Source organism: Rhinolophus ferrumequinum, chromosome 10, assembly GCF_004115265.2.
Source record: "Rhinolophus ferrumequinum isolate MPI-CBG mRhiFer1 chromosome 10, mRhiFer1_v1.p, whole genome shotgun sequence".
Classification (NCBI taxonomy): Eukaryota; Metazoa; Chordata; class Mammalia; order Chiroptera; family Rhinolophidae; genus Rhinolophus; species Rhinolophus ferrumequinum.
In genome coordinates this window covers 78,723,652-78,750,574 of record NC_046293.1, presented here as the reverse complement: position 1 = coordinate 78,750,574, position 26,923 = coordinate 78,723,652, and the positions used below count along the sequence as shown (strand labels likewise).

The following is a 26,923-nucleotide window of genomic DNA, read 5'->3' as shown; positions in this document are numbered from 1 at the left end:
CCTCTATCAATGCCGTGAGTTCTCCAGATGGCCCCTATGCAACTGTGTCTGTCTTAGGTTGTTCCTTCCTTGATGAATCTTACCTGTCATTGATTAACCAGCCATCATTTGGGGCCAAACAGGGAGACATAAGGTATAAGCACAAAGGTGAAGCAAAGTCCCTGAAAGGATCCGTCTCACAGACTCTCCTTTCTTTAGGGGCAGGTACGAGGGGACAGACAGGTCGGCTGCTGTGTGACAACAATTAGTAATCTGTTTCTCACTATATTTTGCATATAAACATCATATGTATAAAGCAGTGTTTTGAGCATAGAAGGTTTTACATGAATAACTCTTTTCCCTTGTCAAATATAAGGCAGTTGTGTTCAGTTTTTCCTCATCAAGATCTAAATTCAATTCTAAGTTTCTATGAGATTAATGCTGTGCCATATTTGTCAAGATGGGAATAGAAGGCCTTGATGGGATCTGATTTGGGTAATATGACACAAAAGGTGACGAAATTGAGGTGGAAGAAAAAAGTCACAGTGAATTTATAAAATTTTATAGGCGGGACCAATCAAAATATATTTATAAGAAAGCAAGTGAAATATCCTTAATTAAGATGTAGTTTAAAAACAACAACAACAACAACAACAAAAATGTAGTGTTTCAGAGAAGATGGTGAAAAACAAAACCTTTTGCCCACTGATCTTTAGGTCTCATACAGAGATTAACCATGAACTTCAAAAGGGAACCTGGTAAAATAAATTAGCGTATGTATTAAATCAAGATATCTTCCATGATAAGTTAGTGTTTTCAGTTTATACTTAAAAACAGCACTCTAAGTCACTAAAATTGCATGAGCTTTTGCCTTCATTTTGGAGAATTAATATTTATTTAACATACAAGAGGGTAGATCTTTCTTTACCCTTATTTAGTCACTTTCTCCTTCTCTAGAGTAAAATTTATTGAAACATAAACATAGTCAAACATCTTGGAGATATTTATTCTCAGAAAATAAAGGTGATATGACCTAATAATTCTAAGTATTTTCAAAAATTTATCTGCACAGGAAAGAGAAATAAAGATAATATACTAAAGCTGCCACACAGTAGATTTAAGGTTGACATAAAGAAAAAAAAAATGACAGTGAATATGACAAAGTATAAAAAAAGGAATATAAGCAAGGTCAATAAATAGATATCTTTTCAGATTTAGTTATGCCTAGAATTTAGTGGATAGAAAATATAATTCTCACATATCTCTTACTGTACAAGTGAGTTATCATTGATTTAGTCACAGTTATTTTGAGTACTGTTTGCATTTTTCAAAAAGCAATATAAAAGTCTTTATGATACAAAATAAAACCATTTCTTATAAATAAATTAACCTCTAAAATAAGTCCGGGATGAAGCATTTGAGAATTGTGTTAGCAACAGATAATATTTTGAAGTCAGACATTTTAAGATGATTTAAATAATTCCTGCTTTTCAAGAAGTTTTAATAAATACCTTTAAGCATTTATTCTTCTTAAACTCTAAAGTTACCTAATATGAGCATTGCTGAATATAAGTTCCTTATTAACTTGGCATAATATATCTCTTTAAATAATAATGATGAAAGGACAAAATAGTGTAGTAAGAGTATTAGCGGCCATATAAACAGAGTTGCCATCTTGTGGATAACTCAGCAATAGGACGGTTGATGGTGCAAGATGTAGTAAAATGCTATATTCTAATATTCCTAACTTCTCAGCATAAGTAATAATGTTCAGAAGATTGTAAAACCTCTTTAAATTCCTAAGTCCTGCCTATAAATTTATCACCTGAAAGACATGTTTATTTCTTCTAAAGTTAGTATTAACCTAACACAATACCCTAATTTATTAGTGAGTACGTTGGGAAACATTGAAGGCCGGTTTCTCCAGTTTAATTAGCCTCTAGTGCTGATTTGTTTTGCTAATATAAATATTAATTTAACCACAAAATTGATGTAACAGAAATAATTGTCAGGCAATTAAATACTGCAATGATTTCAGCTCCTGGGAAATATATAGTATATAAGTATTGTAATAAAATTGACTCTGGGTGGTGAACAAATAATGCAATATATAAACAATGTATTATAGAAATGTACACTTGAAACCTACATAATTTCTCTAACCAATGTCACCCCAATAAATTTAATAAATTTTTTTTAAAAAAAGGTATATGCTTGGTTGAAACTCAAAACATCTACTTCATTTGTCAAAAATATTTTTATAGACTTCATGTTCTTCATATCAGGCAACATTTACTAATATAAATTTACTCAGAATAATGCCTAGATTAATTCCTATAATTTTTTTCTTCCTTTCCTCTTATATATTCCCCTTATATTAAGACTGTACGTAGCTGCTATAGTTAAAATATTGGTCAGTTCTCTAGAACTCACAAGTGTTTCCTGTCCATTTTACATGAAGGAATGTAAAAAAAAGAAATGAAACAATGTCGATAAATTCATTATAAAATGTAGTGTTTTTCATTTTACCTTTTTGTTTTGAAATTGGAGATATTTTTAGAATCCTGACAAAAATGTATTTTATTTCTCTACTAGTATATAATAAATAGTATATTCAAAGAATGGCATCATTCTTTCATTTTCTTGCAGTTTCTTAATGTTGCAACATTTTTACATTTAGGATTTTTTTTTGCAGTATGTAATTAGGTTGGACTTTTTATCATTAAGTTGGTGCAAAAGTTATTGCGTTTTTAAAGGTTTAAAATAATTGCAAAAACCACAATTTTTTGCACCAACTTTTGCAGCAACCTAATAATAGAAGTTTATGATAATAATAAGGATTTTCCTTTCTTATCATCAGTATTCACGTTACATATTCACATCTTATTCTCAGCTTTAACTCATATGCATGCGCAGACTGAGTATCATTAGACACTTAAAAGGACATATGGCAAATAGATTACTGGAAGGCCCTGATCTTAAATATCTCTTCTCTTCCTACAGAGCCATTTCAAAGAATTACTAAAAACTTCATAACTTCCACTCATCAGTAATTTCAGATGATTACTGCCCACCATAAAGAAATATAAGTTTTCTGTTGTTATGTGTAAAATACTTTACTAGAATAATCACACTGAGTTCTCTACGTAATACAGGAGGTGCCAAAAAAAGTATACACATTTTAAGAAATGAAAACTGTATTAAAATTGTAATACTCAATACATACTGATAACAAAAGATGAATACAAGTCACGTTTGACTTCTGTTATTACAAGAGGTGCTCAAAGTGGTTACCAATCAGCGTCCAGACACTTCTGATGATGGCAAACTACTGCTTGAGTAATGTTGACCAAACTGTCAACTTGTATACATTATTTTTTGGCACACTCAGTATATTATATGCTGTATTTATCTGAAACTTTTTTGAGTGTATAGATGTAATTATTTAAAACTAAAATATACATTCTGTCCTAATGAATTATAATAAAATTTGAAATTGACAGTGTATGGAGTAAAAAGTCATTCACTATTATAAGGCATCATTAATTTAAAATGTTTCTACTCTATTTTCCTTCTCTTCTATTCCTTCTCCTAGGAATTAAATTATATTACATTAATTTTCCTATTTTGTACACAACTGAAGTACTTATGTTTTCATATTTTATAAGTGAACTCCCTTAAAATTTTACTGATGCATTGATTAGTCTTGAATTTGTGTAATATTAAGCATTACAATCTATATTCTTAAAAATTATATTTACATATTTTAATAACACAAAATTAGGGTCTTCTACCAAGGCATCCACTCATGAATGAAGCATGTGAAGGCTGTGGGTGTTTGATATACAGTGCCTGCCGGGCATAGGAGTATTCATACTCCCCAGTCCTCATCATGCCCTGTGTCTGTGTGGCAGGGCAGTCCCCAAACACGAAACAAAATGAGAAAGGTTACGATCTGTGTTTATTAAAATCACCAGAATATACATTTATCTTAAGAAGTAACTCAGTTGCTTAGTAGTTGGGAAAAAAATTTAACTGAAACATGTATGCACATATATATGTTTCAATTAATTATATAGCAGCATGATTTCTACATGCAACAAAATATTATCTAATTTGGTTAGTTATTTATCTCTGCCATTTCATATTTACGCCTTTTAAATTTTATATAATGTATGACAGACAGGAGCATATTTTATTTTATAAGTAATTATTTTCTCCATGACATATCTTTTTAGCAATTACAATGTCTTAGCTTTATCATTTGTTTACCTGAAATACCGTTGACATTCCCATTGTCCAAATTCATCTTTCTGATCTGTAATTCAAATTTATAGCATTTTGAACAGCAATGACTCTTTTTTTATACATAGTGCCATCTAAACTCCCATGTTTTAGGCAGAAATAAATGAACAGTGTCTTTCCCACCAAAGTACATTTTGACAAATAGTCTGCTTGAGTCTAGATTCTTGCACTTGACTAATATAATTAAATTACAAATAATACTGGGAGGGGCAACAAATTAAAAAAAAAACACTAAATGAGTCAATTTTATAAATCAAGTTATTAATCAATTTTATAAATCAACTTGCAATAGAGTTTTGTAGTAGAAATTTTAAGGGTTTAGGATAATAATAGTTCTTCATTATTTTGAAGGCACTGGATCAACTCTTTTAAATTATCCAAATGCCTTTAAAATAAACATGTTTGAACTTCTGCATAACAGCAATCTTAACTGCATTTTATATTTATGTTTATTTTAAATTTTATATATTTGTACATTGTCTCATTTCATTTAATCCCTACTTCAACTTTTTTTCCCTCCAGGTAACATTTTCATTCTCATTCTATACCTGAAAGTTATTAATTTTTTCAAAGTTCTTACCGAGAGTAGGTGATACAGTGAGAATTAGAGGCTGGATCTTTGAACCCAAATCTAGAAATCTTGTCCCTAGATCACACACTAACTTATTACTAAGACCAATAAATAATCAAATCTATGTTCACGAAAGTTAGAACTTGGGAAGAAATTTTGTCCATATGCTCTATGAAAGTATCTTTTCATATACTTTCAACTTTTAGAACTTTCATTGAGCTGTACAATAAAACCAATTTTCTGTCATTGGAAATGTGGAGGGATTATAATAACTATTTGTCCCGAATCCATTATTCAGGACATGAACCAACATAAAGGCATACAAGGACACTGTTTGACCTCCTTTCCCTAAAAGTGAAGATGGGTGAAGCAAATTGCTCTCCCTCTCTCCAGGTGGTTCTACTGTTTGTATGCTAAGCTGCACAGTTTTGAAAGGGCTTGCCCTGGGATATGACTTGGCTGAATTTAGAAGGAGCTGGTCATTGAATAGCTCTGCTAATTTTTGCATCTCACGGTTATGTGGCTGACAGCTCCTTTTGGTGGGGAAAGCTTGGATATATTTCAAGGTGATTGTCGTTTTGGCCCTCTGGCAGCAAAGTGCTGTAACCAGCTTAGCCCATTATCGTCCACTCCCACTGGATTTAATCTTGGGGAGAAGTCTGGGGCTTTTGTCAGGATAGAGGGTAAGGGACGGATAATTATTCCATGTTTGTACTGAAACTGAACAGCACTATATTATAAAGTAGACTTCAATTACTGAAATGGGTTTCTCTATAGTTCTAGTGACTTACAAATTACTCTATGTGTAAACCACTATTTAACATTATTTTTTTTTTAGTGATGTTATGCTTTTAATATCTCATACTTTAAGCTTTATTACACAAAACTTTGGCCATACTATTTAACATTCAGGAAGGAAAATGCATTTTCATTTTTTTATTTATTTTAGAAGATTTAAAAATACAGATGGCTGCTCTGACCAAAGTAATTGAAAACTCCACTGCACAGTTGTCTACATTGTAATTTTCCTCAACTCGACTTTCTTAATTTCATGGGGGTAGTTCTGTAAAATCAATGCAAAGTAATTAGAAAATTTTAAATTCTGGATGTTGTAATTACATGAATCTCTTCCTTTAATATCCATTCTGTGGAATATCTTCTATAAATACTGTTCTTTAATAAGCATATTTGAAAGATAAAATTCTCACGGATCCTAATTAATTAATTATGTCAATGGGTCTTAGCGTATTTGGGACAGTATTTTCAGTTTGCTGTCCTTCAGTAGCTCAACGTCACTTTCACTTCCCTTTCAGCAAAAATTATAGTCAGAGATAAGCATTACAATTTGCAGCTGACAGTTTAGGGTTAAGATATGATTCCAGGTAAAAGAAGCCAATGAGAGTACACCCAGTTGATGTTTGTGACATCATCTTCCAGTCGGAGTACACAGAACAGCTGAGGTAGCGTTCAGTTTCAGCCCCAGAGCCATTATGATGGATGTTTACATCTCTTCATTGAGAGCCAATTATCTCGCTTTTGTGTGAGGCCCAAGGATCACTCATGCTGCCAGGCTGCACACAGCACTGTTGGATCTAACTGAATGAATTGTTTTCCCTGTCTCTGGTAAGAGCCTCTTCTGTTTTACCTTCTCTTTCCAAATAACGGTAGATGTAACAGAGGAGGCAATATAAGAAACTGGTGTCAGGGTCGAACAGGATTACTATCTAGGCTTTGAATGAAAGGAATGTTTAGCGTTATTAAAAGGAAGTGTGGATTTAGTAAAATGAATTGAAAAAGAGCTTGCTAACATGTACCTGGCAAACTCATTTATAGTAGAAAATGAAAATCAGGCACATTCAGCGTTTCTTTAGAAAAAGGAAAGTAACTGCTATTAGAGGATTGTTATTTTTAATTTGTTTTTTTTAAATGTATATGGATATGTATAGCACTTTGCTTCATCTCTGTATGTTTTCCTGTTAGTAGCAAAGAGTACAGGTAGAAATGGTCAACCAAGTAGTATTGCTATAAATTGAAAATGAGTCAAAGTTTCTAATTGTTAAATGATAGTTCTTTGGGACAGTTTTCCGAAGTTGGATCTATACAGGAAAACACATTTTACCAAGTGAGCAAAGACTTTAGCTTCTGAAATAAAGTTGTAGTATTTTGTATGCATATTCATCATTTTAAAATGACAATAACAAATAGTTTTATGGAACATTGTTTTTTTTTTTGTTTTTGTTTTTACCTTTTTCTCTGGAATTAAGAGACATTAAAATCACTTATTACACTGAATGCTTTTAAATGTATAACAGAATACTGTGTTTTATGTATCTGCAGAATATTGAAATGCTGAAAATAAAGTTTTCAATTATTTAATTATTATGAGAAATATTTATACCTGAGGATCCTTATAGTATTGCAGCAAAACAAATGTACTTATAGCTGTTGAGTTGCTGTGGATATAGGGACTGAATCTGACAGGGATCCAGAAAAATCAGATACAATGCAAGCTTTTAATTGACTAAGAATGTTCACGTGCTATCGAATGAAGAATTCAAAAACACTTTTATCTCCTCAAATATTGTTTATTATCACAATATAACATAGTAGACTTGTTTTAAATTAGCATGCAGTTATTTATGACATGAAGACACAAAAAAGTATAAATAGCTGTATTTATAACATGTCCTCTTATTCTAGCATCATCTCCATCTCTTCTAGGGTAATAAAACTTTTGAATAATGACTTGTCTAGCAGGCTTTGATATGCTCATGCTTTCCAGCTTTATTTTTACTCTGCTTTAACATCAAATACACAGAGTACCAAAAAAAATGTATACACATTTTAAGAAAGGAAAAAAAAAACTGTATTAATTGCAATACTCAATATATACCAAGAACAAAAGATGAATACAAGTCACATTTGACTTCTGTAATTAAAGAGGTGCTCAAAGTGGTGACCATCAGAGTCCAGACACTTCTGAATATGGCAAACTACTGCTGGAATATAGATAACATCTCTTAAAATGTGTGTACTTTTTTGGGCATCCCTGCTATTTTTGCCTGTGCAAACCAGTAATTTAGATAATTAGAAATGAGGGTTTGGAGATGTTTAAGTTGTGCTTGAAGACAGCAGGGTTTTGTCAGCTATGTCACACTTCTCTGTCTTTAAACCAGCCCAGTCCTGTTTGGCAGTGTTTGACATTACTGTTGTTCAATTTGTCTACTTCAGTCAATTCAGGTCTGAACAAAACTGATTTTATAGAAAGCGTCAGATGTGTATTAATGAAATCTAAGGGATTGAGCTTTGTTGTCTCAAGCAAGACAACATAATAATCCACTAAACCTCAGAAGCTTACACATACGTATCTGGAATTCATTTTTTGCAGGGAGATATGTGTTGGTTATTCTGTGAATTTCAAAATCTGAAAGTGGGAATCCAAAAGTTTGGTAATACGAACTTGAAAGCATAATGATTCGCCATTTTGAAATGTTTTTTTTTTTTTCCTTTAAGTACTTTAAAGTGGAGTTGAACAACCCAAAGGTATTGACTGTCGTTTTCACAGGTGATCAATCTTGACCAGGGGAAAGCGTTTGTTTTCCAACAATTAGCTCTGTAAAAATCTATGTATATCATTCTGTCAGCAATGAAGAAAACCTTACTCAGGCAACGGACAGTCCAGACACTTAAGATTGCATTTTCTGCAGTGTACAAATGCTTCCCTCAGTCTTAGTTTCTCTAATCACAAAAATTTACTGCTTTGGTAGTGATTACAGGGTTAGAGTTGCTTATCTCTTTGTTTTCCTTTGAACAACTTTGCACAACATGGATATGCATGATATGATCTACCTGGATGGTGGACTTCACTGATAGAAAGTTTTCACTATTTTATTTATTTATTTATTTATTTTAAAGAGAGGACATCAGTGGAATCATAGCAATTGCTCATCCACACACTCCCTAGGAGGAATTCTTAGTTCAGGGAGCCATAGGTAGAAGATGCATTATGCTACATGTATCACTGTGTTCCTTGTTCCCTTTCTAATACATATGTCCTTTGTCTGAGAAGCATTTTTTTTCTTTTGCATTTTTGTTCTCTGTATTATCTTATCCAGTTATTTGCATGGGGTGCACCAAGTTAAATGTTACTAAGTGACTGGTTTTACAGGTCTTTTAAAGCAATGGAAAATTTGCAGTGAGGAAAATATTTATATTAACCCTTCTGAAGTTCTTTGCATCTCCCAGAGGCTGAGGGTGATATATTATTTTCTTTTGAAAATTGTTCCTCAAATTATAACATCATTTCTTCCAAAATAACTTTTTTTCCCTCTTGTGTGCTCTCCTAGAGCTTAGTTTAGATAAGCACCTTCGTTAGCTTCTTTTAATTATTTGAATGCATGATACCATTTAGTTTTCTACTTTGTCAGTTGAAGTACTTGGGTATGTCATAAATTCTATGCTTATCTTAACAGTGTGAAATTCTAGACTGTCACGGCCAACTTTTAAGTTAAATCAAGAATATAGCAGACATGATATCATTTTAGTTTGGGCTTATAATTGTATGTTAATGCATGGATATTTAGATGTATATTTTGTGTGAATAAACATAATGTTTATATGTATTTTAAAATTCCAAAGGTGTCTCATAGACATAATATCATTCATTTGTAACAATTGGTCTGTGGTAAAGTAATTGATATTATGCTGCTAAGGAAATGCAGACTTTTTAATTTGTTGCCAAAGATCACCTCATCAGTAAATCAGTAAATGGAGAAGTCAGAATCAGAAACAAGCTTTCAAATTTTAATGCCCCAAGTCAGTCAATCAATTAATCAATCAATCCCTTTTCTCTCTTCCCCTACTCCCATCGTCCTCCATATATCTGGCTATCTATCTCGTTGTTTTTGTTGTTGTTGTTGGTTTTTCTTTTTTCACTTGTGTACTCTGTGCCAAGCACTCTTCTAGGTACTTGGATTTATTTTTAACTAAACAGTATAAAAGATCCTTGCTCTGGTGTATGTTATATATGTTTTTTCTATCTGACAAACTCTGATCTTTAAATTAACTAAACATAAAATGTATCTCAAGGTGTAACTGAATAAAACAGAGAACTTGCTAGGAATAGGAGTTGAGAGATAGGTTTATTTGCATTTCTTGTATTTCTATATATCTTTCAGTTCTCAGGTATGTCCTAACCTGAAAATGGATTTGTAAATACTTTACATTTGGATATTACAAAAATGTCTATTGATTAATTTATAACTCATCTTTGGTTCCGAATGTGACCATTCCAATTTACCAAAATGAAATGCTTGAATTACAATGGATTGAAAAAATGTTTTTGGACAAAGTGATCTTGTATATTCAAGCAATCTAGCTACATATTTATCCTCTACTTTATAATATGTCTTTGACAGTCATAACGCATTGAATTTACAGTTGGTTGGCATTACATAGTGTTTAGGTAGTATAAATAGAAGAGTGAGAAATGGATGAATTTTATCTTTTCTTTTAAAAAAATTGACAATGTCTTCCAAATGATAGTAGTTTGTATCTGAAAGAAATAAAACAGAAATAAACTGAAATTTAACACCCACTTTTTCAGTAGTTTGGCATAAATTAATACTAGTCTTAGGATCATTGAACTGAAAGGATATTTACTACCCATTGAATTTATTCACACATGCCCAGAGACTTAAAAGGAAAAAAAAAAAAAAAAGGAAGCCTGAAGTCTAACCTCCTCAGAGAAAATCAATCTGTACATAGAACCTATCAGTTGAAGATAAACCATTTTTAGATGGTATCATTTAATTAGCCAATGAAGAATCTATCTTGTGACACGTATATAAATTGTAAAACAATTCAAAGTTGCCTACACACACTTGATTCAGCACAAATTTACTCCTATAATATTACATAATAATAAAATTATGTCCCGGAATTAAGACCTTTGACTAATATGCCTTTGAAATGAGCAGAACGAAGGGGTAAAATTAGAATGCAATAATTAAGGGTATGAATTAGTTAAATTCAAGGGATATTAAGCCATGGTGTTTTGACAAAAAGTTTTACAAGATACTAAGACTTGAATTTAGCCACTTTTACCTAATAATATTCCAGAATTAATTTCGATAGTGTTTGTAATGAAAACTATAAACTGACATCAGAGTGGATTTTTTAAATGCAAAATCTACTACAAGCGGAGGATTGGTTGCTTGTTCTGTGATTCTGATTTCAGAAGCAAGGAACTGAATACAGTGTAAGGCATTTTTGGTGACAGTCCTCATTCAGAGTGACTCTCTACCCGTATGCCATATGCCACACTGTGAAACTCTCAGCAGTGGACCATAGCGTTTGAGTCAATGTGAAAAGTGCAGTTTTGCTAAGATGACACATATTGCTACTGTAGTCAGTCAGATGAAATATTGAGCTGGGTGAAATTTATAATGTGGGGTAGAGCATGATAACATCCGCTGTGATTGATGGAGAAGCAGGGTGCCAAGATAAGTTCCAGCAACTTTTCTTAAATGTAAGTGCATAATAGAGGGTGATCGGCTGGGCAAACGTTCTGACCTGTAGAGCAATAAAGAGCACATGCTTTCAAAGGTGTTTTTGGTTTGTTTGCATGCACTATGGTAGAAATATGGTTTCTGAGAACAGACTACCTGAGGTTAATTTCTTTCCCACCCCATTCAGGCCCTATTTTTTCATGTAAAAACTGACGGAAGTAAAAATACCTACCTCATAGGGTTGTTGTGCAAATTTTGTGAGCTTATCAGTGCAGAGAACAGGGACTGACATATATTATACTGTGCCCAGTCAGTGCTTCCCTCTTTTAGTGTTTTCACTGTTCCTGACTTGCTTAGCATTGTGTGTGTGTGTGTGTGTGTGTTTTAATCAATTCAGGAGTTTCATTAAAAACCCTATTTACAAATATAAAAAATCTGATATACCATGAACACAAAACCTTTGGGAAACAGTCACACTAATTACTCTTTAAAACTTGATGTTGATTTCAGGAGTTTTGAGTACTAGATCTAGCCTTATCAGTTACTGCATATAAGATTTCTGATATGTCTTAGATTTCACATTTTAAATGTGAAAAATGAATTAAATAAAATTGGATTAAATAACTTTTAGGAGCTATTCCCAACTTTAAAATAATATAATATGGGAAATATGTATGCATGTGTGTGTGTCTATATACAAATGGTGCCGGAAAAATGTATACACATCTTAAGAAAGTAAAAGTGTATCAAAATTGTAATACTCAACGTATACCAATAACAAAAGATGAATACAAGTCACGTTTGACTTTTGCAATTACAAGAGGTGCTCAGAGTGGTTACCATCAGCGTCCAGACACTTCTGATTACAGCGAACTACTGCTTGAGCAACGTTGACCAAAGTGTCCACTTGTATAAATTTCTTTGGCACCCCCAGGATTTTATTTATTTATATATATATATATATATATATATATATATATATATATAGGGATTATTTTATATATATATATATGTATATATATATATATATATATATATGCACTATGGTAAAAATATGGTTTCTGAGAACAGACTACCTGAAGTTAATTTCTATCCCACTCCATTCAGGCCTTATTTTTTCATATAAAAACTGGCGGAAGTAAAAGTACCTACCTCATAGGGTTGTTTTGCAAATGTCAAATATATATATGATATATATATATATATATATATATATATATATATATATATCTCAAATGGAAAGTCCTGTAGTTTTCTCCTTTATATTTTACTCAATTTACTTTACTTGCTTTATCTTTTATTCCATTTTTTTATGATTTGATGCGAGTTTGAAATGTGTAGTGCTAAAAGGCTTTATTTGTTCTTATACATGTAGAGATCAATCCTCTCCTGCTTTTCAACAATAGCTCATTTTTTCACATGGGTGGTGAAGTGGAGATAAGACTACTGTGCTTCTCTAATCCGTGCTGTTCTCTGTCCCTAACACACTCTGAAAGGCAAAATAAGAGTCTTTTGATTTCTAAAATCTGTGTGTGTGTGTGTAAGTTTTTGTTTGTTTGTTTGTTTTTGTTTTTGTTTTTTAGTGCATCATCTATCATGTGCCCAGTCTTATATCAAAAGAAACAAACAAAAAAGGAATAAATAAAATTTTCTTCCTTATAGTTTATAATCTTGTAAAATCAAGGTGTTAGTGTAAATGTAAAACATAACAGAACAATCCTACCTATCATTTCACTAACATAATCTTTCTTATCTTATAAATGCTCTGACTCATCCATAAATTATTTCAAACATAGGCACATGATTATTGAGCACCTATGACATGCCACCAACGAACAAAGCACTGTTGCTGATCTCAAAGGGCTCATGGTCTAGAGATCAACACAAAGTTGAACATAAATAATTATAATATGTTGAGATAAGTTTTATATTAGAGGTTTACACAGAGTGCTGAGGAATCATAGACAAGGAATGACTTATTCTATCTGTAAAAATCAGAACATTTTTTCCACAATAAGCTGTCAGTAGAGTTTTTAAAAATGAGTAGAAACTTTTCCAATTTGAGACCAGCAAAGGATATTTCAGACAGAGCGGCCTCCAGTATGTACAAAGTCAAAATGGGACGAGAGAAAACAGTTTGTTCAGGTAAGGATTGGTGTTTATAACTGGAGGCAGGGATGAGAGGGAGCCAAAGTATCAGAAGAGATGCTAGTTGTACAAAACCAGGAGGGACAACCTGGTCATAATTGTATAACTATAGGCCTTGGTTGGAAGGTTAAATTGAATTTTTCTAAATGTATACACTATGGAAAGTCTGTAATGAGATAGAGCACTGTGGTTTCGAGTAATTGTGGAAAGCTTCCTAAAAAAAACAGAAAGCAAGATTAACCAAGACAATTTAAAGTAGACTGACCCATCTAAGGAGCAAAATGGCCAAGAGAATCCACTTCATTAGATTTCAAATAGCATTATCAGATTCCCCATTCTATTAATTTATTTCAAATAATGGATGCTACCCAATGGAATGGCTAATTACTCAAGAATACAGAGGGAGGCAACAACCTATAACACAATTGAGGAGAATATCAGAGTTTGGGATAGAGTCCTTGAGTCAGTAATTATTCACTCTTGATGATCTTGACCACACATTAGCTGATGAGAGGAAACATCTGATCCTGAATGACCCAATGGTTCATTATTAGGCTAGGGTCAGCTGGAAGATCCAGAGGAATACACATCCTTCTTATCAGATGATTCAATTCATTGTAGTTATATATATTGTTCAATTACTTGAACGACATATATAAAAGCGATTTATTAAAAATTTATCTTAAAAGGAAAAGATAGCATCATCCTATTTCCTTCTTGCTGTGATTTAGGTGGCATATGATTCATGGTAAACACAAATCAGTAATGAGGGAAGAGGATCAGAAGGAGCATTAGTGAAGACCGTTTAGTTTCACAATTGTTTCATAGGACAGTTCCCAAAACTGTTATTCTAAATGTATTCACTTATACAATAAGGATGAGTCTCCAATATGGAGAAATAGATGGCATCAAATGAGGGCATAATTAAGTAGGTTTGTCTGTAGCCTCCTACATCTATTATGCTGTAGGTACTCTGGTAGGTAGAAGAGATACAGAGATAAGTGTGGTGTTGATGTGTATCAAGAATATGGGTGTCATGGCCAAGCACAAAAGACGATAGGAAAGGTCACTCCAGGAAAGACAAGACAACTGTCTGTCTGTATCTAGTACTCCTTCTTTGCCTAGATTTTAATATAAACTTTCAGAGCAACATCACATAACGGGGTTTAAGTGATAACTTTAAGAAAGAGAAATGCTCTTGACAGTAGAAGATAGGCAGGAACTGTGAGGCATTAAGAGATGGAGATTATCACCAAAAAAGTAAATATTTTTGGGAAAGTAAATGAAAAAAAAATTACTAGCATATAGGATTTTGATACTTAAGCATAGGGGATATGATAAGTAATTATATAGAATAGTTTATTCCCTTGAAGTCAAGGATTTTGCCTAATTCTTCTTTGACTACCCATGACGTGGAAAAAGGTTTAGCAGATGCTTATTAAAAGAATGCCTGACTACCTGAGGGAAAGAAGGAAGGAAGGAAGGAAGGAAGGAAGGAAGGAAGGAAGGAAGGAAGGAAGGAAGGATAGAAACTGGTTTTCTTTCTCTTTGTATACTTTGGATATGCTATGTTTGAGATGCTCATTCGGGAGCAAAGATGATATGCTTTGTAGCTATTGGATATACAAGACTGGAATGAATACATTTAGTAACCATCTTCAAATTATTGACATGTAAAAACAATGACTGAAGGATATCAACTAGAGAATAGAGAAGAAGCTCTAGGGAAGTCCATTATTTAGAGGTTGTGAAGAGGGAGCCCAAGAAATAAAGGATATTAAGAATCAGAGGCCTTTGATTCAGCAGGAGAACTCAATCTAAACTATTAGAACTGCTTCTTAACATTAAATGAGGAAGGAAAAGATTGTGCTGGGGGTAGGCAATCCAAGCAAACCTTTATCCATGAAAAATATATCTGAACATGGCATCCCTTTTTCCTTTCTCTCATAGCCTCTCTTCACCCCCTTGTCACTAAAACTCTGTAATAGTTTTCCATTAGGATGAAATTTCCATTGTAGGATGACAAAACTGATATAGTTTACAAGGTCCAAAATGGTTTGTGTGTTCCACCAACATTTGCTATTTTGTCATCTCTCTTACAATGTCTTCTCTGTCTCATCACTGAGATTTAGCTCATTCCATTCCTTCTGGTTAGCAGGTTCCTTGCAATATTCTTCACATACTGAACTCTTAACTCAGCATTCATATCTCAGTTAAAGAAGTGCATCCTTAAAGAAGTCCTTTTTGATCTCTTTGACCAGACGAAATCTTCCAATCACCGGCTCTTACAACTTATTTAACACTTACAAAAGTTGCAATTGGAGGGTTCCTTGGTTGATTAAATTATTAATTCCAATCTTCACCACTAGACTTTAAACTTCATGAAAGTGATGGTGGAGTCTGTTTTGCATCCACTATTGAGTCTCTAGCACCTGGCAAAATGTCTGGAGTAAGGGTAACAGCTAAATCAATGGTATAGGTAAGCAGAAGCTGGCAAAAGCACAGAGGAAAAAGTAAAAGCACTGAGATGCTAGTGAATTTTAATCAAAGAAATAAGAATTAAATGGACTTTTCTGGAGTACTAAATACTTGCCCATCTCTGCAGCCTCCTTGGCACTAATATGTGGATGACCCCATAACTAATCATAATATGTAAGTACATAAAATAAGATTATAGGTTGTGCACATTGAGTTGCATGCCAAACAACAAAAAATACTATCAGTATCTGCTTGTAACTTTTGATATAAATAAAGCAAGGGTCCTTTGGAACAGACAGATAATTGAAGAATATAAAGAGGTGTAGACTCAGTAAAGAGGATAGAAACTGAATATATATATATATATATATATATATATATATATATATATATATATATATATATATAACTAATGTTATTGAAACCAGAAAAAGTATACTTGAAAATGTGGTGGCCAACCATATGAAAGGTAGCAGAAAGTCTCAAAATATAGGAACACTTTAAATTGAAGGGAAGGTCACTGGTAGCTTAAAGAAAGTAGTCTGACATGCTAGACTGCAAGGAGTCCAGCAGGAAATTGATTGTTAAGCTCTGAAATCATGTCCAAGCACTTTAGAACTGGAAAGGAATAAAGACCTGCTGGACAGAACTGTCAAATGTCGACTCCTTCATAAATGGAAAAAAAATTATTGGATGGCTATGTGAAATATTAAGTAAAATTTACTATTTTAAATTGGTCTTTATATCTTGTACCAAACATACTTATAACAAATAAGTAGATATTAAATATCTAGTCATTATGTTTAAAACATCGTCATGATTAAAAGAAAGCACAACACATATCCAATTTTTTTTTTAAATTGTGGGGATGATTTAATCGGCAGTTAATTTATTCTCATAAAAATGATTATGTTTCAATTGAAACCATGTATAAGCATCTTTTTAGACAATAAGCTGCCCTTGCTTTGTAAGCAAATGAACAAATATACCTCCTGACATTAAGACTTGGACCCTCCAGAAGGCCACAATACATTTTAAGCAAGTGATGCTGTGCCAGGAAATATTCATGGCGTGCTAAATAAAAGATCTCCCATATCTTAAGAGGTTGGAAAAATTAACTGAAACCCAAAGATAGAAAGATATGCAGCAGATAAGGATTAAAAATCTCTATGATTAGAGAGCATACTACACTATAATATCCAAGTAGGAATGCAGAATAAATGTATGTACATATAAAATTATGTAACTTTGCATATGTGAAAATATAGACACAGTGATAGAAAATTTTGTTGTCAAAGTTGCCTGCACAGTGAGCTATTTATTCTGGTAACTCTACAATGATTATAAAATTATTCTTAAGATATTTCTAATTTGTTTAGGAAAAAATACTTTGATTAATTTATTTGTTCTTGTTGTTGGGAAGGGCAAGACATTTCTAAAGAGTCAGGAGAGAAATTATATCCCTCCAAAATAGTCTGAATAACAAAGCAACAATATTTGATCACCAACTCTAGCAGCTGGCATGGAAGGAGGAGTGTGATACACCATGGATTCAGAGAAAAGTGAAGTCAAAGAGGGATTTTGAAATTCAAAGAGTTGACCACAGCACTGTGTCTAGGGAAAATAATGGCCGCCACCATGTGATAAAGATATTGTCTCAGCAGTGTTTTGTAGTCAGGCTGTACCGAGGACTAGACCCCAGAGAATAGATGGAGGCACAGGGACTCAGAAGCAATCTAAGAATACTCATGGAACCAAAATATGAAGAAGGCCAAAACAGGAGGCAAACATGGTGGCTGTGGTCTGATAAGAGAGTTCTAGCCAAGGGGACTGGATTCAGAGGCAAGATTCGAGTTTCCGGAAGCTCTAGGGAGGCAGAGACTCAAGTGGAACCTGGCTAGCTAATAAGAGATCGCGAAACTGGAAGAGGCATGACTGAGCCCCAGTTACTTTCAAGAACTCAAGAACTATACAGAGATTCTGAGGTGAGACAAGTTTCAGAATCTGGGGTGGATTTGGACCTTTGGTTTTCATTGGTGGCTCTATTGGTGAAAGACAGGTGGCCTGACTTGGAGCCACACCATTAGGTTTATTCATTTGCATTATAGACTCAGGCATGGGAATGGGTGTGGACCCTGGAGCCAGTCAGCTGGGCATTAATTCCTGTATTCCGCCCTTACCGGTGGGATGACCATGATAAGACACTTAACCTCTCTGTGTCTCAGTTTCCTCATCTGAGGAATGTTATGAGGACCGGTGAAATGGTGTGTACCATCCTCTTAGCACAACACACTCAATTCATGCCAGATAAATGTTCTATCTTATTATTATGCCTAACCTGCAAACACCATGCTTATGTCCCGCTGCCCTTAGACTCACCTTTGGGTGTTGGTACATGTTCCCTCTGCTCAGGGCACTCTGTGGTGTCAGTTCCTTTTCATCCTTCACATCTCAGGTCGGATGTCTTTACTGGTGGTGTAGTGGTGATTCTGTCCCACACCTTTTTGGAATGGTGAGGTGTCCCTCTATTGTGCTCAGACAGCACCTGCGCTTTCCCTATCGTGCATTTTAATTGTAATTTCCATCTCTGCATCTACTATTAGATTCAAAGCTCCCTATGTTTTGGGATTTCATATTCACTGCTGTGTCAGCAGTGCTAGCAAGGAGTAGACACTCATTAAATGTTGATTAAATGAATATATGGTGAGAGACCTGAGACTTAGTTCCCTTTGGAGAGCCATAATCTGACAGGTTTTCTGTTACAGCTTAATTTGGGTCTTGCAATTGAGAGCCAGAACTGGAAGATCTGAGGTGTCTTTCAGAAGGTGGCAGAGCAACTCACTCCTCTGTTAATCCCTGTCTACCTCCTGCCGCAATAGCATTGTTAGAAACAGCTTTCATTTCGAGGGTATCTTGTACAGCCCCCAGGCTGCTGCGGCATCACCATCTTCCCCAATGGCAGCAAAGCATTCTAAGGAGAGTCAGTACATGTGATCCTGTGTGTGTGCGCGTGTGGGCATGCCTCACTCAGGATACTGCTCATCTGAGTATTCAGAAGCTCTTCTCCTACTTGTCTTTTCTTTTAACGTTTTTGTCTTTGTGAGAAAAACAATACATAAACTTTACCAGCAGTGGTATCTGCGGGAATCGGCTTGGGCGTTTGAAGTCTGCAGGGACCTGAAGAGCTAGAATTAGAAGTCACAGAGGCTACAGTGGAATGTGATGCCTCTTTGCTCCGCCTGGCTCTTCTCACAGCATGGGGGATGTTTTCGTTTTCTTGTGCGCTGTATCAAATTATCACAAATTTAGATGCCTAAAACAATAGACCTTATCTCACCATTCCCACTGGTCAGTGATACAGGCGCAGCTTGGGAAGTCTCTTGCTCTGAGTCTCAAGAGGCTGCAGTAAATGTGCTTATCAAGCTGCGTTTTGTTCTGGAGTTTGAGTTCTCTTTCAGGCCTTGTGGTTGCTGGCAGAATTCTGGCTGTCAGAATTGTGGTTGTAGAAGTGAAGTCCCCCTTTTCTCGCGGGCTATCAGCTGGGGATTGCTCTGAGTTCCTACATGTGCCTCAGTTTCTTGCCAGAATGTTCTCTCAGGCCCTCTCTCAACATCCAGCTTCCTTTTTCAAAGCCAGGAGTGGAGTCTCTTGCTCGAGTTTGATAATATGGAGTCATATAACAATATAATCATGGGAGTGACATCTCATCACTTTTGTCACGTTCTTTTGGCTATAATTCAGTCAAGGTTCTGCCCACGCTCAGGGGGAGGAAATCACACAAAGATGTGCGGGTCACACGTTATGGTGTGTCTGCCACAAGGAGTGATCACAGCATATTTTGAGACCACTCCCTATCCATTTGTAGAACTTTCTACAAATCTCCAAACTTGCAAGTGGCAGAGCTCCCAGGGGAAATGCTCGTTTTGAATGAGAAAAAGGAATCAGAAACCAAGAGACAGTGATAATTGGGGTCAGAAAGATGGCCAGCTGCCTCCTAACCTCTCAACCAGGAAAAGCTATAGTCAACGGTACTTATTGTAGGTTTGGAGAGCTGGGGCGAGGTTCTGTATGTAGGGTTTGACTCTCATTAGACATTTTGGATTAAGGAGCCCTGTTCTCAGCAGGAGGGCAATTGAGTCACATTGCTGATATTATCACTTGGGGTCACCATTCCTGTTAGTGGCTTAATAAGGCAGAGTATCAGAGGTCTCCTGCCCCTGGGCCCCTTTAGCAGCTGCAGTCAGCTCCCCCTCCTCTTGCATTGATGGAAGCTCTGAGGAGCCAGCAGAGCCCGTAAGGAGCTTGGAGATGTGTGCATGTATGGAGGTGGGGAGGGGAGGTGGGGAGCTTGCTGCCCGCCAGAAGCAACTGCTGAGGGGCTGTGCACAGGTGAGGTCGGATGGCACAGCTAGTCTTTCAGCAGCCCCACGCCTCACATATATTTCCTCTTCTCTCCTTTCTGTATGTCTCAAAACACCCTAATATTCTATTCTAAAATACTGTCCCTGACAAGCAAACCAAATCAGTAAGCCTCTTGAAACTTGTAATCCAAAGTCAAGTGTCCAGATACCCAGAAACTACAGGATGAAAAAAGAAGTAAGTACAGGTGGAATATTCAGTAGGAGAAATAGCGAAAAAGAGCCTTGTCTTAGGTCCCATGCCTATTCACACGGGGACAAAACATTTAAACTTGGGAATCTGAGAGGACCATCAGTGCATCACTCAGTCAGTTAAATATGAGGAATGGTGCAATTTCAAATGAACAAGAGGCTGAGCCTGAAGCAGCATCACTGTTTAGCAAAAACAGCTTTCTGGCCAGTGAGCTGACAGGGAATGCTGTGTTTCTTTGCATTAATCTTGCAGGCTTCTGCAACTGGAGAGTTTTGCCAGCATTCACTTACGTAGGACCGAGTGCATGGCTATGACCAATTTTGGCCTGTTCACAGCATAAAGGGGAACTTGACATATTTGATGCTGAGGCCCTGGGGAAAACTGAAATTTTACTAAGTGGCTCTTCAATGCTCTTCCCTGAGTCTCAGGAAGCTGTGTGAGAGGCCCAGGCAATGGGAGATACCTGACTGATTTGATAGGATAGAAGTAAAAGGGGGTGGGCAGTGGAGTGGGGATAACTTTCAAGACCCTGGGAGGACACCCTAGATGCCACAAATTATCTCTTCTCAGTTTTCTCTCCTTCCTTAATCTCAGATGACATGAGGATGGTGTTAGCCATGCAGGTTCAGGTGTGGCTCAGGAAGGGTGGCATGGTGGGACCAAGTTAGACAACAGATGAGACAGAGAAGCACAAGGCTCATCAGCACTGTCTGACAAAGCCGCTGTGACATGTGGTTACCCACCGTCAGTTAGGGATGGAGGAGGTTTCCTTGGCATCTGGGTGATACTTTATAAAGTGTTTTCCCACACAGAGCAGCTAAGCGGGTCTGGCATCTAGGACAGTGCTGGGGCAACAACCGCTAAAGTACTCATGGCTGATTTCCCGCTGCCTCTTGGGAAGGACCGCTCTGTCCCAGAGTCTCCACCCAACCGGGGAAAATGTGAAGACCCAAATAATTAAGCACAGTCATGAAATGTATGTTATTGAACAAAATGACAAGTCGTGTGTCCATATGAATAACAAATAATAAATACCTGGGGAAGAATTTATCTTTTTTTTTTTTTTAACATTAGGATGTAGAAGATAAAGAGAGATAAGCCTTCTTTAATTAACTTCTTAATATGCTGGCATTTTACAGCAAAATATTCATGTCCCTTCCTCCACAGGCTTCCAAAAGGCAAAGTCTCATGTTATGAAAACCGTTTTATTGAGACATCCAGAAAGTGATGACTTTGGAACAATTACCTTGCAGTTATTCCACTGAGATTGAATCAAAGTTTGCCATGGTTTCAGACAACTCTTTTGAAACCCGTCCTGTTTTAATAATGCAGTTGCTGGGGAACATTTCCTAAAGGAAAAAGACAAGGACATCAGCAGAATACCACTATATAAAAACAAAGTTAAAAAATTGTGTGTAGAAAGGATGTTAAGGGTCAACCTTTAAGATCACAAAAGCAATAAATTCCAAGTCTGAGGTTGAAACATAGGTCTTAGAGTTTCTCATGGTACCATCTATTACTGTTTGTATTGAACAATTTTTAATGTTATTCTGCTAAACCCAGAACACATGAGGTCTGCTACAAAGGCACATTTTAGATTCTTAATATTAATACTATGTTTGCATAATACTTTACCTTTTTTCCAAAGGCGAAATTTCACATGATCTCATTTGAGAGTCTTTGCAGCTTGTTCAATGGCCTTTTCATTAAATCACATCACCTCTCCTCTTTTTCATTCCTCTTGTGACTGAAAAGTACACCTTAATGGGAACCATAAATAATTCTATGTTTTATTATTGTGCTGGATGGAATATTGATTATTGAGTAAAAAGGCTTAACAGTTGGATGAAGGCACACAATACAAAGTTAGACCTTCTTTCTTCAAAGCTGTATGTGTGCTGTCCAGGTTTTCTATCACATTAGAGCTGTCCTTTAGCAACAGCTTTGTATCTTCTGACCCTGAAACCAAGTAAGCTGAATTCAAATAAATTCAATACCAGTGTATACAAGTGCTCACATTTATCTGGTAATATATTTTTAAAATTTTTTTCATGTTTTGGTAAACTTGAAGATTGTAATAGAAAACATCAAATACGGTAGCATAATATACATGAACGCTATAAAATTGTATTAAATAGAACAAGGTAACACTCAAGACAACTAACTTATTTCAACCACGGATCATTCTTTGCAGACAGCTCAAATAATCTTGTATGTTTTCAGGCTTTTGCATTACTTGACTATACAATGTACTGGAAGAAGATGAGCTCTGCAAACTCTAATATTTAGGACTTGGAGACCCCTTAATTGGGATTCTATTAGAGAGGAAAAAACCACTACTGCATTTCAATAATGACTTCCTAATTTTATCATGGGTTGACATAGCTTTCAAATAGCAAAGAGAAATGACTAAACTGCAACTTAGTTATTATATTATTACTGCCTAAATATTGATTTGGTAGTAAATGATAATTAAAAGCAACCTAAGTTTGCAAAATAATTCTGAATATTTCAAATAACTCTACAACCACAGAATACAAATTTTATTTTTTAATTGTTTTAATTATTTTCTTTTGAAAATATTTTTATTACAATATAGTAGCTAAAGATACAATATTATATTAGTTTCAGGTGTATACCATAGTTATTCAACATTTATATCACCATGATAAATTTAGTAGCCATCTGACACCGTACAATGTTCTTACAATATTATTGACTATATTCCCTATGTTGTACATCATATATCCCCATGACTTATTTATTTTACAACTGAAAATTTGAATGCATATTTTAAACTCACTTTTACAAGATGCCAAACCCATAGAATACAGAGGAAGAAAACTGTGGAATAAACTTTCATGTATAGGATATGAAAAATCATAAAAGCATTATTTGTAGTCATCAGCTAAAACTCTATTATGAACTACCTAGATGTGGTAACCACCTGATGTAAACTAGGCTGGCTTCATAAAATATGGAAAAACAAGTGCCCTGTCCTTTGGGATAGCAACATCAAATTATTTATGGATTAACTCTTACAGTTGTTAATGAATGAAATTCAACCAAGTAAATTTAGTGATTTAATTGGCTTTGTTAAATGATTCATGAATGGGGCAGCATGCCATCTAGCTAGTAGAAGGGTGTTCCAAGGGGTTGTACAACATAGAAGGTTATTATAGGAAGAAGGGTGAGGGAAGGGAGCAGTAAACAAAATAGAAGCGAGGATTATTTTTAGACTAGGACATCTTTTGGGAAGACAGTAAGGGTTTTTATAATGCAGATTATTTCTTCTATCTATAGGGAATGGACAGGGCCCATGTGACAAATTACCTCATTGATGTTGAACAGAAAATTTCAGAGTGATTGACTAAAATTATATTTCTGGGAGAGGTTAAAACAGCAGTCAGGTCAGGTATTACATCTAGGTTTAGTATCATGGGCTTTAGAATACTCATAAGTGATGCCATTTTGGGCTTGTGATTTTTCTCTTTAATAGTTAATTTTATGATGTCACTTTCCAATGTGTTCTCTTAGGTATCTTGTTTATCTTCCTTAATGTCGTATCTCCTGATTCATGTTTTCATGAAATTTTATTTAATTATAAGTGGATTGTGAGCCTCAGAAAACTTAAATGAAGATAAGTTTTCTCCTAATATAACTTTATGCATGATGTTACCTCTTCAACTTAATTTCCACAGAGATATAAATAAGGGGAAGAGATTGAACCTATTGTAACAGTGGCTTTTGTCTGCTTATAAAAACTGATTAAAATGAAAGATTTTAATCAATAATTGTTTAAATAGATGCATGATAAAAATGATTTGCTTATTTTACTGTGGCTTAATATTGTAAATAATTATTTAATATTATTACTATGGCTAGTATTTATATCGTACTTACAGTGTGCTAGGCACTGTGTTAAGCATATTGCAGGAGTTTTTTTCACCTCAACCCCACAACAGTCCTAAGAATTGGAAATGATTTATTATCACAGTTTTATTGATAAGGAAACCTAGGATTAGTTAGGAAGATCACACTGCTAGTGAGTGATAGAATGGAGAAACAAAGTGAAAGTTGGTCATTTATGTCCAGAACTTTTATTAACAGATACATTGTCATTTTATTCATTTGTGTGTGTATATTGATGTATGGATGTGTCTGCATTTTCCACATCCTTATTATGTTTATATTAAACTATATATCCACACTTTTTCTCCTTGGCTCTCTCCATATATATATATATATATATATATATATATATATATATATATACATACATGTATATATTTTAAAGACTGGTAATGGGACATGTAACATACTTATCTTTTTAAATGTACCCCAGGTATACAGACTGAGAGGTGATTTTTTGAAACCATCCCTAGCAATTATTTACTAGGATAGTCACAATGAATAACTGCTTCTTAGACTCATGGCTGCAGAATATTTTTGCTCATTATTAAACTGCCCAATTCTGTTATCTCTAGAGTCAACTTTTAAGTTCTTTCAAGTCAAGCTTAAGATGGTTCTTGAATGATTGAGTCAGCAAGTCTGCTTCCAATACAACATGTTAATGAACCGTGTAAGAGCTCTCAGCCCCGTTTCCATCCATGATACTGAGCATCATATGATATGTTTGTGTAATAAAGAAGCATCCTACACTCCATTGATTTCAAAACCATAACACTGGTAGCTTTGTTCATCTTTGGGTTTGTATTGGTTATGAGAGTTGACTCCCTGACATTTATTTCTACTTCCCCATTATTAATTTAGGCTATCTTTGCAATCCCCTTTACCTTGCAGAGATTTAGAAATGGAACTGAAACCTAGACTTTGCCTACATTGTCTGAGTAGAATCCTACTAGGATTAGAGAAGAGTTGTGGAAACTTCTTTTTCCTAAAATGGAGACATAGAGATGATGCAACCCCTTTTGTGGAACTGCTGCAGATGTCTTGCTAACTTCAAGTAATCAGAGGGTCAAACCAATTAATAGAGGAGGCTTGAGAGCTGGAAATATTTCAGGTCTTTGAATGAGGTCTTTCAACCAACCCTGAAAACTTCTTCCCTTTAGACTATTAGGTGAGACTGTACCTTTCATTATTGTTTGTATTTTTTTGTATTTCTTTCATTTCATTATTTTTTGTATTATACATGTGCACTGAAAGCATATCTACTATGTGCCTAGGACGTCAGTACCACATCTATGCTCACATCTTGAATGGACATAAATTAGACCTTTCAGCCTGCTGCAAAGACATAATCAATTTTTATCTAGAGCAGAGAATATATCTTAATATATTCTTACTTTTTGTTGCATAGCCTTGACTCAGGTTTTTGTAGTAATTGTTGGTGGTGGTGGTTGTTTTTACCTCACATCACACATGTTTATTTAACAGCAACTTTATTCAAGGCACTCTAAGGAAAATTGAAATAAATAAGATCCAGCACTGGCCTTCAGGGTCACTCTTTAGGGAAGGAGGCAAGTACTTACTTAGGAGTGTGTATAAGGTACTGTGAGGTTCACAGTAAAGGTTATTAACCTGGTCTACAGCATTAAGGGGAGATTTCCAAGAGGAATGCTTTCTAAGCTTAGATAAAACAAAACAAAACAAAACAACAACAACAAAAAAACCTGAGCAGAAGATAGCCAAGTAAAATAATATGGCATTTCAGATCACATATGCATATACTCAGAGGTAAGAGACAGCTATTTATATTGACCTATATACAAAAAAGTAGTATACCAAAATCATAAAGTTAGGTGACACATGCTGGGAACAAGGTGGCATGGGGAAAGATCAGGTTAGAGAAGTTGGCAGGGAGGAGAAAAAATATTGCAAAAGTAAATCTCTAAATACTTAGTATGAAATGTGTGTTGTTATCTGTATGAAGGAGAAAATCACTGGAGAGCTTTAGTTTTCTTAAAGGAGTGGCAGGCATATATTTGTATTTTAGTGGGGAAAAAATCCCTTTTGATTGTATGTTGATGGAATGGAAGTAGACAATTTTAGGACAGAGATGTCAGTCAAGGGTTTGTTAAGAGTTATTGAAGAAAGAAATGATGTGGACTGAACAGAGATTGTGGCATGGGGACAAACAAGAAGATGAATTTGAGTAAGTAAAGTCAAAAGAATATGCATTATGCAACTGAATAGGAGTTCATGAGAGCTGTCTTGGGAATCATAAGAATACAAATAAAGATATGAAAATGCATGAAATATCCCAGCAATGTAAGAATAGAACAATTTATTTTTTAAAAAGTAGAAAAGAACTAAGGCTAGGTCTTTGAAAAATATCAAAATTAGGAAAAGCAGAAAGAAA

The 26,923-nt window shown here is 34.8% G+C and overlaps 1 protein-coding gene and 1 long non-coding RNA gene across 4 annotated transcripts in view; one reads left to right on the top strand and one right to left on the bottom strand.

Annotated features, from left to right (window-relative positions):
• The window catches only part of MGAT4C (MGAT4 family member C), a 558,476-nt gene that overhangs the window by 353,038 nt on the left and 178,515 nt on the right, over positions 1–26,923 (top strand). The window lies entirely within an intron of this gene.
• Positions 1–26,923, bottom strand: part of LOC117028038 (uncharacterized) — a 59,331-nt gene that overhangs the window by 20,955 nt on the left and 11,453 nt on the right. Inside the window, exons 2-4 of one of the 3 annotated variants that reach the window (XR_004424056.1) lie at positions 22,237–22,361; positions 21,848–21,950; positions 7,476–10,409 (exon numbers count right to left, since the gene is read on the bottom strand). This is a non-coding gene — a long non-coding RNA (uncharacterized LOC117028038). Of the gene's footprint in view, positions 1–7,475; positions 10,410–21,648; positions 21,951–22,236; positions 22,362–26,923 lie in introns of those variants that run through there. The other 2 variants (XR_004424055.1, XR_004424054.1) reach the window with 2 other exon arrangements.